Genomic DNA, 12,295 nt, shown 5'->3' with positions numbered 1-12,295 from the left:
CTTGCAATTGTACCTATGCTAACACACAAGACCAGGTTATAGCCAATTCCCATTTCTTCTCTTCTAAGATACTTGAAGAGTGATAGTTTTAAAGATTATGGACTCTCTTCTCATTTCCTCTTCTCAGTATTGCCAAAGTCTATTACCTAGCTGCTTCATCTCATATTAAAAACTGCTAAAAAACCTCAGAGACTCCTTGCACATACTCATGACTTTTGCATGAGCAAAAAATTGTGTTTGCTTTAGGCAAACATATGTTTCCTGTTTATCAGTGCGAGCTTTTAGCACATTTGCTTCATCCTGAATAAAATGCGGACATACTTTTTTCAGAGTTCAACCCATTAGCAACCCCAGTGGTGGGGCTTCTTTCTTTGGTTGAGACAGGATGGCCCAGAAAATACCTTGGATGCTTTCATGGATAAACCATGGGAAGCTGTCCAAACTTTACTCTGGGTACAAGTATCCCAGCACTGTCCTGGAAATTGCAATACTATGTCTTCTACAGGAAGAATCTATTTCAGAAGATGAAGAGTTATTGAAAGGATTTGTTTAAATAGGAACTTGAATTATAATTCATTTGAACATGAGATGTAAAGCTGGAAGGTGTTGTAGAGCTAGAATTAACCTTTGGAGTAGGGCTTCTAATAGTGTGATACTAGCCAAAATTCACCTGCAGAATCTTAGAAAACAGTTATGCAGAATAAAATTTTCTCAGGAAGGTGAAATTGTTCTTGTACAATGTAGTGACTTTGTAGAAGCTTTGGACAGCATTCACAATGACAGTCTATAAATTAGTAAGAACTCAAATTACCTTTTTTCTGGATTATATTCCTCAGTTTCTACAGCACAAGTGTTTCATGTGGAACTCCTTTGACTCTCATTCATCTGGCTTCACTTCTGTGGCAAAATCATTCCCATTAGCCAAATTCCAGGTTTAAAAAATAAATCTATTTTCATAATAAAAAGTATTTTTATTTTTATATATATGTATATAATTGAAGATTTGTCTCTTTCTGATTTCCACCAAGTTGTTGAACACTGAGCATTGACTGTGGCTGAATCTGCAGCTGTAAGATGCAAGAAGCAGCCACAGTAAGAGACAATGCTGAGGATCCGACATTCCCACTACATTTGTTCTGCAACTTCTGCCACAGAATATCTGTAACCCATGCCCACAGCGTGGATGGGTGTTAGTGGAAGGAGCACACAGGTCAGGGCATCTGGCCTGTTTTTTCTGAAAGGAACCCATTTCTATTAACCTGCTCTTAAATGTGTGAACAAACCACACTAAATAGATCAGATTTGTTTCAAAAACACACTCCAGATCCAAGTTTAAATTATAATGTGGACGCAGACTTTGCAACCAAGATGTGGTTGGGTGTGAGGAGCTGGGCAGAATTCAAATGCTGTCCCTCTCATTTTCTGGCCAGCAGTCAGTCATACATACTCCATGTCTGCTCCACTTATTTCCTTTATCAGCTCTCCATTCAGTCTGCACACTGAAATGAATGAAATTTTATTTAACTGCTGAAGACTTAAACATTTGATTTGGGAAAAAAAGCATACTGGTACCAATCTATTACGAGGAGGAATGAGATGCAAAGGAACTAGTAACAGAAAGAACAATTAGGAATATACAGAAAAAATCAAAATGTATAATATTTACATAGATTCCACTGCTGAACAGGAAATCATAAACAACTCTCCTCTTCATAAAACTGACAAAAATTTTTGGATTCATTTCTTCCAAGTAAAAACAACTGACTGAAAATACATTTCAACAGGAAACTTTGCATTCTTACCTAACACACCCCTGAAAAGCATAAAAACAAAAGTTTTAGTGATCAAAACCAAACACAAACTCTCATCTTTAAAATTCCCCCAAAATTCATTTGTAGTTAGCTGAAAAAAATGAAAACAATAAAAAAATTAAAACTTTTTAAAAAGAGCTTCTAGGGGTTTTGCAGCTGTAATCACATAAAAAACTGTGATTAAGAAATTACATGTTTGAGGCTGAAAATGCAAATGCTTCATATTTTTCTAAATCATAACTTCAAATGACATTGCAGTGTTCTTGCTATTTTATGCAGTACTTATGTTACTGAGTCAGTTTTTCCTGTCTTTTTTCTTTCTCTAATTTTAAGAGCCTTTTTTTTTTCCTGCTCTTGCTTTGTAAGGTAAAACTTTCATTGCTTTCTTCTGAAAGGAGACTGCAAGATGTTCTTAGTAATCAAGTGTAATGGGCCATGTTCTATGAACACTTAGAGATGGAACTAACACAAAAAGAAATAAAAAACAATGGCAGAAAAGGCTGATCAGCCTCTGCCAAACAGTGGCTGAGTCAGCTGGGAGCTGTGAAATACTCTCCAAAGCCACAATCAGCTATGTCCAAAGGAGGGCACACCAAGAACTAAAGCAAAGGGAGAACCTGCTTCCTCAGGTGGTCAGATATATTCAGGTGACTCCTTTCATTTTAAGGAAATTAAAAGCAGAATGAAACAACACAGTCAGAATTTAAACTTTTTTTTTCTCTTGTTTTTGTACCACAGTGTCACAAATATATTCCCCAATTTATTCAGCCACCATGCTTGAAATCTAACCTCCAAGGTTTTGGCTCATGTTTTAAGTACTGGATTCTTGACTCAGTAGGCATCAACATTCTCAGTGTCTGTTTTCTTTGAGGAAAGTGATCCCTGGTCCTAAAAGTGAAGGTTTGTTTAGGAAACTTTCTGTGCAAACATCTCACAAAGAGAGTGGAAAAAACAAAAGCAGTAACTGCTAAATGCAGTCCTGCTCTTCTTCCCTGACTCTTTCAGTGCTTGCCACTCCTTCCACACACTCCAGGTGAGAGCCATGGAGATCTGGTCCTTGAAGTCACCTACAATTTTGTTGGTCCCTTGCTTCTGTCTTTCTGGAACAGAAATCTAACTCATATTCTTGTTCCGCACTCAACTTTTGGATACAAACTCACTTTTCTGGGAGGACTCTTTGGTGTAAGGTATCTTTCAGGCTCTCAATTTATTTCTATCAAATGTTACAAAGCAATCTCAGTGTTTTGTCAACTGTAGATGGCACAAAACAAGCTCAGTAAAATATTGCTTTACTCAGCCATGATGAAAGACTCTAGTCCTCCACTTTTCCATTCACTGTCACAGACATCCCATAAATGAGCAGTTAAAGGACATTCTGAACAAGCCTGTCTTGGGACTTCAGATATCATAAAAGTAACACAGACTTCTTTAAGCATGGCCTTTTTTGCTTAATAACTTTTCTTCAATTTATAGATTATATAAATGCCAAGTTTTAAAAAACAAGGCTGATATGAATTTTTATAGTTATATGTATTTATTTATACATACACTTGGTGCTCTGCAAACATAGATAAGGAGTACTCTGCAAGCATACCATTAAATTGGTGGGGCTAAGTTTACATTCTAGATCTATTTTAAATGTCAGGGAAGTTCTGTGCTTGTGAGCACATTGGCAGGCAAAAGTTTTTGTTTGGGTTTGTTGGTTTTTTTTTTTTTTTAATTCTTATCACCTACAACATTGATGTCTTTATTTTATTACTCAGGAACATAAATAGGAATTAAACCATGCTTCCTTGTTTTTGTGTCAAGTATGAAATTATAACTCACCTCGGGGCCTGGAATCTGAAGCAGATTCCCCTATGCTGAGGCACACAGAAATAAAAAGGTGATTGATGACAGCAAACATGGCTTCACTAAGGACAAATCTTGCCTAAAAAAGTTGGCAACCCTGTATGACAGGGTCACAGCAGTGGGGGATGAGGGAAGAGTAACTGACATCATCTACGTGGACTTGTGCAGAGGATTTGACACCGTCCCACTCATCATCCTTGTCTCTAAAGTGGAGAGATGGAGACTGATGGAGCACTGAGTGGAGCACTCAATGGATGAAGAATGGATGTATGATCACACCCAAAGAGTTGTGACACTGGTTTGATGTCCAAATAGAAACCAATGACAGGTGGTGTTCCCCAGAGGTCAGTATTAGGACCAGCAATTTTTAACACTTTAGGCAGGGGCTTGGTGAGTGGGACCAAGGGCACCCTCAGCCAGTTTGGCGATGACACCAAGCTGTGTGGTTTGGCTGACATGCTGGAGGGCAGAGATGCCAGCCAGAGGGACCTTGGCAGCCTGGAGAGGTGGCTCTGTGCAAACCTGCTGAAGTTCAACAAGGCCATGTGGAAAGTCCTGCAGGAATGCAGGTCAGGGATCAGGCAGTGCAGCACAGCACTTGCCTGTCAAGGCAAGAGATGCTCTTTGCAGGGTGTTGTGCTTGGAGCAGAGCTCCCTCCTTGGAGCACATCTCCCTGGGAACACAGTCAGGCTTTACTGGGAGGAGCACTGGCTTATGTCCTATCACCTGGGGTGGGTGACTCCCACACCTCTCCAGCTCTCCCAATTATAGCTGAATTCCTACAGTTCTTGCTAGCACATATTTCCCTGTGCACACCATTCCACTGGTAACCAGAATTAGAGAGCACATATTACCTATGGGGATGGGAAGGTTCACATGATTAGAAGTGCTGAGCACCTCTGTGTCCCAGGTCTCCAGCACAGAGTGCAGTGAGTAAAAGTTTTTAATAGGCTGAACTTTAAATATAACAATTTCTAGAATATCAAGCTAAAAACTAGTTTATTTGTTGGGGTTAGCAGCTGGAGGACCCTTTTACTCTGTCTCTCTTAAGTTCTCTCTTCTAACCTTAAGTTTATTGTTGTAATACTGAAGGATCATGATTACAGTCTCTGACACAGCCTTAGCCTCTAATCACCACCTAAAAATGTTGTGTGGCTGAAGAGGTGCAGGGTCAGTACAGTAGGCACAGACCTCATTGTAAGAACAAGATGATACAGAACATATTGCTTTTATTATACCTCTTATTAACTTGACTCAGCCACCTCCAGATCGTTTTCCAAGACAAAATTTCCCATAGTTACAGGTTCCTCAAGTAATGTCAAACAGATGGCAAATTGTGTAAATACATGTTGGTGATTGAAACCTGTGAAAATTGGTCCTTAATATGAAGACTTCACATCACAGGAAATTTAAAAAAAAATCCATTCAAAGAATTCACAGAATCAGAATCTATTCATTTCTTTCATTGAGTTTGTAGCTAATTAAGTGAATACAAGTCATACATGGGTCTTTGGCCTGAGGGCTAAAGAAATGTGCAATGTAGACTTCCTCTTTGAAAAATCAATTTGATCACTTTAACACTGTATTTTTGAGGGCCATGTATGCTATGCAGTCAGCCTCAAAGATAAAGAATGAAGGTCAAGAAAGTAACTTACTTGCTAAATATCAAAAAGAACTATATTAAAATAGAAAGGTGGAGGAGAAAAAGGAGTTCATAACTCTAAAAAGAGAAGGAAAGAACAAGGCTAAAAGAGTAACCTTTTTTTTGCAACCTCTGTGTGTGTACATATCTACCAAAAGACTTGTGAGGAAGCCACTGACACTTTTGAGACCATGGGATGAGTCTGGTGACAGAGGGAACAGAAAGATAAAAGACACCAAAAAAAAATTGCATTGAAACTATCCAAGAGGACTGGAATATAAGCCAGAAACAGACATAAATGACTTGAGAGAATGGATAAATATTGAAGAAAAATAGGATAATGTAAAAACAGGTTAGCATCAAATTAATTAGAAAATGTTTCAGAAGTAGAAAGGAGTTATTCCAGACCTCTCAAATCAGTGGAAAAATGATGGAGGCTCAGAGAAAGGAGAGAAAAGGATTTGGAAATCATCCAGTCTCAGGAGATTTTCTCAGGTCATTCTGCTTACTATTTTGTTCTGTCTTACAGGTTAATGGTTTTTTGTTGGAGTTTTTCTTTTTCCAAAAATCTATGTCCTGTTCTCTTTTCTGTAACAGACTTAAGCAAAGTTGTCTGACAGCAAGGCCTTCCCAGTGGATAACACACACGAGGCTGTGTGTACATAAGGATGCAAACCTTGTACAGAACTGTGCTGTACAGTCCTTCCTCTGCACAGATGTGCAGGACACAGCATCAAAAGAAAAAGAAAGAGTAAATGCTAACATTCCTTTCAGAAGGCCTTCGTGTCTATTGTCAACTGCAGTTTTATTAATGAGTGTAACTGGCTGTATTCAAACACAATGCTGTAACATTTAATTGGGCAAACATAGTGAGCGTTAGCTGGAGCTGTTTCCAGTCATGTATAATTACATGAAGCTCATACTTCAATAATTAGTGTGGCAAAATGAAATTATTTTGCAATTAGAGAAGCTTTCATTTCACCTTTCCTGTCATGGATCCTCATTTAATTTAGATTTTTATTTACTGACAGTCCCACTCCATTAGATAAGGCATTCCCTCACCCACCAGGACATTTTAAAATGAGGCAATATATCCAAGAAGACCTAAGAAAAATGTGGGTTGTCCTGGGAATTTTGGCTTCAGTTCTTCTAATCAGTAAGAGCCAAGTGGTAGAAGCATCTGCTGTTGGTGAAAAGCAGAATCCTTCTAAAGGCTGGCAAGGCTCACAGCACTCACCAAGCTCAGAATTTACTCACTCCTTCTCACACCACAGCCAGGAGCTCTTTATTTCTGTCTCCAGGGCTTTAGGTTAAGACATAGGATAGTAACTAACACTTCCTCAGACACCAGGAGCAGATACCTGCTGTATCATACTGCAAGACATGGAAAATTTGCTCTCTGCCCTGCTCAGTGGTCCCTGGCTCCCTGTGGCTGGGCAGGAGCACACAGTGACTGTGGCACAGGCTGACACCACCACGGCTTCCTCCTCAGCCCAGCTCTCAGGAGCATCTTCATCACCAGCATCCCTTCCACTGCCAGCGTGTCACCACACTCAGTGACATGCTCCTGCCCTCCCAGCACTGCCACTGCTCTTCTGCCAGACTGGGAACTTCTTTCCCAGATGTCTCTGACATTTCCAACCAGTATCTATTTTCCTAACCTAGCTCTACAAAGTAACACAAGATAAGTAACTGTTATATTTCATGCCAGCTAACATTTAACATTCTTCTTTCCTTCTCCAAGACATTAAACATAGAATTAGCAAATCCAAATAACACTTGAAATATTTCCCATGCAGGAGTGGAATTAGAACTTTGGAAGTGGGGTAAGACTATGCTCAGAATTTCTGAAAAAACAAAGATACTTAAAATCACATAAACACTAAGTGATTTACTGCTCCATAACCTAAAACCATTCTGGAAACACAGAAGGATAGTTGCTTATATTTTATTTTATCTGTCTATGTATAAAAACTTCAGTGGACAAGCCTGGATGACATCAACTGTTTATAAGTAAAATCTTCCCTCCAAACTTGCACTACTCAAACCATGGAAATCAGCAACAGAGAAGGCAATATTCCTTCATTCCTCTGATCATAGAGCTCCATTTAAAAAACTTGGTAGTGGGTGAGCCAAATTAAAAACATTCACTCTCCTAGTACTCCCCTAAATCTTTATTGCTAAGAGGAGTGATAAAGCATATAGAGATTTGGGGCTGGTTTTTTGATTGCTAAGAGAGTTAATATCATCATTACATACATAAGCCCCTTTAATCAGACAGACACCAATTAGTAATTTCATCCCTTCATGAACTTTTTGAAATGAGAAGGGATTACCACTGCATTGAGGGTGCCTGCAACAGGAGATTTAGAGAAACAATGCTGCCAGATTTGGCAAAGGCATTTTGCTGAAGAAGACCACAATGCAGAAGGAATTATCACCCCAAATGTCTGTATTGGATGTATTCTCAATGGATAATATGTGATTAATAGGTATTATTTCCTTATTTCAGACAGTAGTGTTTCATGGATAGTGACTGCACATCAATAGAGGTCAATAAAACATTATTATAGACAGTCCATCATTCCAGAAGGCATTAGAAACTGAAAAACCTCTAATTGAAAGGTCTATTTATTATTAATTTGTACAACACTTACAAATGAAACCTTGAAATAAAGCATGACTTCCATCACAGGATGTTAATCACCAACAGAGTTAAGATCCAACAGAGATCTTCATGGCTCATAGTGCTTTGGTATTTTTCTCTGCTGAAAGTCCTGTGAGTTTAATTTTAGTCTTGTCACAGAAGAGATACTACCAGTCACCGTTACGTGTTCATGATGAATAAATCATATTATGCCTGGCAGAATTTCTGTAATTTCTTTGTCATCGCATTTAATACTGAATATAAAACACAGTTCTGTTGAACTATCAAGTATGACTTAAGAGAACATTACTTCCTTTATTGAAAATTATTTCTTTTGCTAATTGCTTTTCATTAAAATTTTATTATCAATAAGGGAACACTACACTTTTCTAATAAAACAAAAGAAATCTTATTTTCCTGTCTTGCTTTTTACTAACATTTGGATCAATTCAAACAAGTCCCCTTTTCCTCTGATGAAGATGAAGTTCCATCTCCAAAACCAGTTGTGTAATGAGCCAATGAATAAACGGATGCAAGTCATGAGCAGATCAATGAGATTTTGATTCACAACAAATGCCAAAGTAAAATCAAGATTTTTTTAAAGAAGAAAAAAACTTTTTGTTGCGATGTATAAGTTTGTACAAGTTTGCTGCAGTACTTCTGAAGTCAGCAAGCAATTGGTAATCAGCAAGCCAAGAACAGTTTTCAAAAATTGCTGTGCTCCAGAAACAATACTTCATTTCCTCCTATATTGGTCATCTGTCTGTTGCTGATATTACAAGATGGATTTTTTTCATTTCAGTGTTTCATACAAGGAAGCATTTGGTGTATGGCTATACTAAAGGGCACTGAACAGAAAACTAACTGGCATCATTAGAGAGCAGGGCTAGCAGAAAATGTTTAGACTTAAATTACATTTGCAATTTGTCCAGTGTACCCTTGAATCTTCAGAACTGCATATATTGTGAACTGTGAGAAAGTGACAGGCTACAGAAACTGGTATTCAGCCAGCCAAATTTAAGACGTGGGGTTTAGATATTCTACAGAGAAGTGGCTGAGAAGTATGAGGAGAGGTAACACACTAGCAGATCCACAGAAGACATGCATTCCCAATGAGGTAAATCATGCATGGGGCAAGTCATGGCCAGAAGTAAGAGTGGGTCTCACTTATATCAAGTGATGGGAACTGGGATTTTCAGTCTTGCTGCCTAGAGTGTGTAGGCTTTTTTGTGACACTAGCTGTGGGAATTAGGCAAGGACAGCCTGTTCTGTGGGACCACACTTGGCTATCCTTCCTCTGAGCAACAGACAACCTCCTTTAACTTTTTCTTTTCTCATTTTCAGCTTATGTAAAGAAGGCCCAATTCCAGCTGCTAGATGGAGAGCTGTTTTTTTCCCATTGCTCTTCACCTGAGTCTTCAGGACATATGCATGTATTTTGGCAGAATTTTACTCCAGTTCACTTGTCTTCAGAAGGAAAATGACCATTTACACCATTCCACCTTCTGACATTCAATTGGAAAAGTCCATACATCAGAATGTTCTTCCTGGGCATTTCTGCATGTGCATTGGCTACCCATGATTGCCAACCACAAGGTTTTCAAGAGAACCTCTCTGTGCCTGAAGGGAAGAGAGAAAAGACAAGTTCCTCTGGGAACTTCTGTGTGTTTTAAATGTGCAAATCCTAATCTAGCAGGCAGAAATCTTTCAGTGAGTTTGTGAATGATCATGATACTGTGTGTGACTTTTCCCTGAATCTGTTTGTGATTCACACCAAAACTGCAGTCTCTGAATTCCTTGGACTTTGCTCTAAGCCAGCCTTCATTAATTAAGCAGCTAATGTGATTGTGCTACATGCTAAAGGTAGACAAGAGATGTGTGTTTCAACAATTAGACTTGTCTGCTCTTCAAAACAGAATTATCTCTGAAGGGGATTTACTATTGAATGTGATTGCTTTCTATGTAAAATCAATAACCACAATCTACTCCCTAATAGGCTTTCTGAAGTCTCTACTTCTCTCTTTGAGGGTACAAGCAGGGGGGTTTTTGCCCTGTAATTGTATGGTAGTAGCTTGCTAGCTTCACAATCCAGTTATTTTTTTTCAATTTCTAATTCATTTGACTCAAATTGGGGATGGAGATGTCATTAAGGTTGAGTGAAGGTTTCTTAAGAACTAGATAAACAGTTGCAGACTGATGAATAATTTCTGAGAAAAGTAAATAAACTGTGTTGTGAGAAAGAGATTGTTTCTTTCATTTCTATTCACATTAACAATTTAAACTTTGCAAGTGATTAATGTTCCAGGAGATTAGTGAAAGCTCAGTAGTGTTCAGCAGTCTGTGGGTAACTGCATTTTAATTTTTTCAATAGTAGAAAATGTGTCTTTGAGAACATTCAGCAGTTCATTGTCCATTTATACACTTACTACAGTTCTCACCAACTGTGCTCATAACTCTTATTCTCTTTGTCATTTATGTTTATGGTTCCTTTTTTACCATTTCCTCTTTTATGATGTTTTAGATGTGGCTTCTCAGGTGCATAAAGATCTTAAAAGTAAATAGTAAAAATATGCTTTAATATGTAATATGTTACAATTGCCTTGAACTGTCAGAGCAATTACACTTTAATGTGCTTTACACCTATGGGTTTTTAACAACAAACTTAGTTGAATACATTATCAATGAAAAGTCTGCTAGCATGTTTTAAACTGTTCTCTATTATGGTTTCTATTATAGCTCAGTGTACTCCAACTAGTCTAACCATTCAGGTGGATGTTGCTAGTTGGAATGTGAATTTTCCTAATACATCATAATTATAGAAGCACTAAATAATGTTTTGATCACCCAGAGTGAAAATAATATACAGTATTCCTGATTTCTTGTTTCTTACATATTTAGTCACAATATATAATTAGATTGAACAAAATAGAGGCACATATATTTCTGTTTATTGTATTTTAACTGAAAACTTGTGATTGAACACTGCATGCAATGGCATATCTAGAGTAAGGCAACTTTTTCTAATGACAGTGGTAGTAAGATGGTATTAAACCATAAGCAGTGTTAAGAGCAGGAAAAGACAGCTGGATCAAAAGTTAATGAATTTTTTTTGCATTATTCTAGCAGTATCCCAGTTTCCAAGATTTTCACATGCACAATACCCTGTTTCACAACATTTATCTTCAGTGATGTGTCCCTTGAACAAAAATGTATTATTTATTAAAACCACTTTTCCCAATAATATATCCCACAGGGTTAATATCACTAACAGATTGTAATTCTAGCTGATTTTCCTACAGGGTTCCATTTCAGAAAACCAGTCACACTTATCATGTGACTAATTTTGAGCAAAATGTGCCCTACTGAACCCTCATTTTTATGATTTGAATCATTCTCCAAGGTGAAAAAATTTAGTATTCTTTATCACAAAAAGCCTGATACAATCCCATTTATAACTTCTGAAAACTTCTGTAGAGGAGATTTAAATTGATTTCTTTTATATTTTTAATTAAATACTGTAGCACCAGGCCTCCTGAATGTTACACACAGCTGTGCCAACTTGATTCCTTTATCTGTTTCATTCTGTCTATTTTTCCTACATCAACATGAAAGCCCATTTATATATTTAAATGAATATAAACCAGTGTATTTTTTGGAATCAAATGACATTGTTTACTTGAACTGATGTCACTTTCATTTTTCACATACATCTTTCCTTATCCCTAACTATGTTAAAATATATTTCCATTCACATTTTTAGTATATTGTATTTGAATGTAACAAATTCAATCTTTCTCGAAACTATTTAAATGGAAAAAGCAATCTTGTTTGATCCATTACTCAATTTCTCCATGCTTTATAAAACTTTGCTCATCATAAAGAATTTCAAAATCCTATGCTGCACCATGGAGCAGATTTTATGTCTTTCTTGTCTTTCATTTTAAAAAATTAATTTTTTATCTAATCAGCACTTATTCCCATAGAAAATGTCATTTTCATTAAAAAAAATAAAATTTGAACAATTTCTGGGATTATTTTTTCTTTCTAGGGAGATGTGTATATGTACATACATATATATGTGTGTTTGTGTTTATCTGTATGTGTGTGTGTGTGTGTGTGTGTGTGTGTGTATGCATATGCACATAAAATATCTCAATTCAATCAGTTTCTAAACTTTTCCTTGTATAAGGTACTTTGTTTCAGGACTATTCAGGTAAATATGATCACAGAATCACAGAATAAACTGCGTTGAAAAGGACCCATCAGGATCATCAAATCCAAATCCCAGCCATGCACAAGACCATGGCCAAGAGTGACTCCGTGTGCCCAAGAGCATCGTCCAA

General features: G+C 37.3%; 1 long non-coding RNA gene across 1 annotated transcript in view; it reads right to left on the bottom strand.

Moving 5' to 3' along the window:
• LOC146768808 (uncharacterized) overlaps positions 1-12,295 on the bottom strand; it is a 45,549-nt gene that overhangs the window by 8,625 nt on the left and 24,629 nt on the right. Inside the window, exon 2 of the long non-coding RNA XR_014956797.1 lies at positions 812-897. This is a non-coding gene — a long non-coding RNA (uncharacterized LOC146768808). The remainder of the gene's footprint in view (positions 1-811; positions 898-12,295) is intronic.

This window comes from Lonchura striata, chromosome 1 (genome assembly GCF_050655825.1).
Source record: "Lonchura striata isolate lonStrDom1 chromosome 1, ASM5065582v1, whole genome shotgun sequence".
NCBI classification, from domain to species: Eukaryota; Metazoa; Chordata; class Aves; order Passeriformes; family Estrildidae; genus Lonchura; species Lonchura striata.
This window is presented reverse-complemented; position numbering and strand designations above follow the sequence as displayed.